Source organism: Ixodes scapularis, unplaced genomic scaffold (assembly GCF_016920785.2).
Source record: "Ixodes scapularis isolate PalLabHiFi unplaced genomic scaffold, ASM1692078v2 ptg000247l_1___fragment_3__unscaffolded, whole genome shotgun sequence".
NCBI classification, from domain to species: domain Eukaryota; kingdom Metazoa; phylum Arthropoda; class Arachnida; order Ixodida; family Ixodidae; genus Ixodes; species Ixodes scapularis.
The window spans coordinates 195,203-198,849 of NW_024609948.1; positions in this window are offsets into that span (position 1 = coordinate 195,203).

Below are 3,647 nucleotides of genomic sequence, written 5' to 3' on the forward strand. Positions count from 1 at the left end.
CCGTCGGGAGTGACGAAGGCAGTTTTCTCCCGGTCGCGTACGTTGACTTCAATCTGCCAGTAGCCACTCTTCAGATCCATCGACGAAAAATGTTGGGAGTGGCGCAGTCGGTCTAACGTATCGTTGATGCGGGGGAGCGGATAGACGTCCTTCTTCGTCACAGCGTTCAGTCGACGATAGTCCACGCAGAACCGCAGGGTTCCGTCCTTCTTCTTTACAAGGACGACTGGGGACGCCCATGGACTTCTTGAGGGTTGAATGATGTCGTCGTCGAGCATTTCTTGGACTTGATCCTGAATCACCTTCCTTTCCTTTAAGGAGACTCGATACGGCGACTGATGGACAGGGAGCGCGTCGTCGTCGGTAATAACACGATGTTTCGCCATTGGTGTTTGGCGAACTTTCGACGACGTGGCAAAACAGTCACTGTATTCGGCGAGGAGATCAACCAGTTGCCGGCGCTTAGGAGCTGGGAGCTCGGGGTTGATGTCGATAGGCGGCGGCGGCGTGCTGTTCTGTTGTGACGACGAGGTTTCTTCGGAGACTGCGGTGACCACGGCTGGCGCCTGAAACTCCTCAATGTGGCCCACAGTGGTACCCTTCGTTAGGTGCTGCGGCTCCTCTCGGAAGTTTGTCACAAGAACAGTTGTACGTCCTTGGAGATCCGTTACGCCTCGTGCGACGCCAATTCCTTTCTCAAGGAGCAGTTGGACGCTGTCTTCCAGAAGAGCTTCACCGTGCATGGCTGCGTCAGTTATGACGGTGACGAAAACACTCGACCGCGGCGGTAAGTTCACATGGTCGACGATAACTCGGATCGCGGTTGACGTCGTGTTGGTCTCCAACGGCGGTAAAACAGGCTTTCACAGCATCAGCTGGTTTGCCCCGAGGTCGATGACGGCGCCATACTCGCAGAGAAAGTCCATTCCGAGGATAACGTCCCTCGAACAGTCTTGCAGAACGACGAACTTCACAGGGCACGTCTCACCGTGGATCTCGACGCGAGCAGTGCATCTCCCGACTGGTGTGATGAGGTGCCCTCCGGCGGTTCGTATTTGTGGTCCATCCCACGGCGTGGTGACTTTTCGAAGGCGTCGGGAGAGTCTCCCACTCAAGACCGAGTAGTCTGCTCCGGTGTCCACGAGTGCTGATGCGTCGTGGCCGTCATTGACGACGTTTAGGTTATTGGACACCGCTGCAGCCCCTGCAGCGGGTCGTTTCGGTCTCTGGTAGCGTTCGAGTGGGGGCCCTCCGACGTTCGTGGAGGATCTTGGCGTCGGTCGTCTTCGGCAACTCCACTTCCAGGGGTGGCCGCGCCTAGTTTTCCCGGCGTGGAGCGAGGGGCGACAGGCTTTCACGTCGGGGTCGGTGCATCGGTGAAGCTTGACGTCGTGGCGAAGGCGACCGGTACTCTCGGCGGGACGCAGGCTCGGGGGACTGAGGTCGTCGCACACTGTTAGCAAAAATAACACGCCCAGACGTGTAAACTGTTGTCCCATAGCGGACACGTCGAAACGTGTTCGTTTTACACGGAGCCATCTGTGTTTTTCGTCTACACATGAGGTGCTGTGTAAAGTTAACACGCTACACCGTGTTTGCCTTCCGAGAAGCACGGTTCAACGTGTTCCTTACGAAACATGGCGGCCAGCCGCCGAGAACAGGCGAGGGACGAGCCCAGCCAGCCGCGCCTTTCAGCCGAACTGAAAGCATACAGGACGCGTTCGTTCTCGTTCGATGTCTTTTATGCACAGTAAACAGTCTCCGAGCGGCGGACGTAGCTACGTGCAAAGGTACCTACGTGCATCGTCGGCGGTCGGTGGCGTCGGCAGCTACGACAAAACCGCTAGACAAAAACAAAAACAAAAAAAAAACGAATATTGAACTTACATGGATAAATAGCTCAAGCAAACTCTTGTAATCGGGCAGTAACTTGCGCCACCTAGTGCGATTTCTAGCAACCAATAAAAAAAAAAAGCAGGAGTCGGTTTATACGCTGGGAACTATCACGAGTAGACTGCTACTCTACATACATCACAGACAACACGAGCACCACGTAGAACACAGCAGCGACACATACACAAACACAACACCGACACTACGCCCGACACTTCCTACTAACAACGGACTCTCCCCGCGGCGTATATATGCTTGACATGTACGGGTGAGCTCTTTGGTCGCTGACCGTTACCGATTTATAGAAGAAGACACAAAACACGGCACAATGGACAGCCGTATGTAAGAACTGTTTGCATTTAAAAAGGTATGGAGGCAAAATCTGTAAAATGAGTCCTTTGCGAAAAACAGCGATGTACTAACAATAAATCTTAAACCGGCCATGAAAAAGTTCAAATTTTTGTTATTTTCATGCTCGACCAATGTTATGAGCAGTCCGACTCGCTTGAATCAGATAGAAAAACAAATGATTGGGATTTTATCAGTACGTATTCAATAATCAATGGAAATTATACTTGCGCAAGGCATTTTTTATATATATTATTGTGAAGGACATCCGCCCAACACTTCACTTCCGCTAGTTGAAGTACGCGTACGGGAGCAGACGCCTTCACTTTTGGGGCGTTTTGATGCAGATTGTTGTCGTATGTCGTGTTGGTGTCGAGCGAAGCGGTGAGGCTTGGGAGTTTGTGACCGGTGTTATTCGTGATCATTAATGTGGCGCTGATGCGTTTTTTTTTTTGTTCTTTTTTTAAATATTTCTATATAGCCACAGTGAAAATTCACGAGCCCGTGGCACTGCATTATGCTAAAATCGCGAGCTCCTTCTCTGTTGACGTCGTTTTTCTGGTAGCACTCGTGGATACTGCAAGCGTTTAAACAGTGCACAGTCTCGCCTACATCCGCGGTGACGTACTCGACCTGTTGAAACTTATTGCTTGCGTCATTTTGGAGTACGTAAGGCAATTATCTCGCTACTCTGGTTTCGGTTATAAGAGCAAGGCAAAACGCTCGTAGTTCCCGCCCTCAGTACACGTTGGACATCTTCCACACTTTGACACCGGATAACTGGATGAACGAGGATTTACATTTACTTCAGAGGTCACACTCGCCGCTTCCTCACCGTCGAGCAGCAGGATCAGCTGGCGACAAGCCGCGTATGAAAGGCTCGAGCATCAACAGCTCAAGTGCACTCGGTGCCGATGCGGGCGATGCGGGTTTCTGTCAACCGCTAGCCCAGCACAGACCGTGACCGTTCCAGCTCTTCGTCATGACGCGGTGTTGCAGAAAGCAGCGTATAATACCACTACACGGACCACCGAAACGAACGCACTATTATTGTAAATCTTGGCTTGTGATTGCGCCTAAATTTGTAAATAATCTTATTCTTTTTTCTGGAGACGCAAACGAAGGGCATAACAAAATCGTTTGCATATTCCGCATACCTCGCAAAAGCATCAGTCACCTTGCGAGAAGCGCAAAACACGGTGTCCGCACCGTCCTGACTTCCCAGTCTTTTACCTGCTTTAGAGCAGTTTGTACCTGTTAGTAGGTACGTCTACTGAAACTGCAACTTGAAACTTGGGGCAGTGCCTGAGGGAAAAGAGACAAATTCGGGCCTCTTCCCAATGTAAAGAAAAACCACTATGTTATCTACGTAAAAAATTGGTCTCAGTTCATGCATCTGTGGGCAG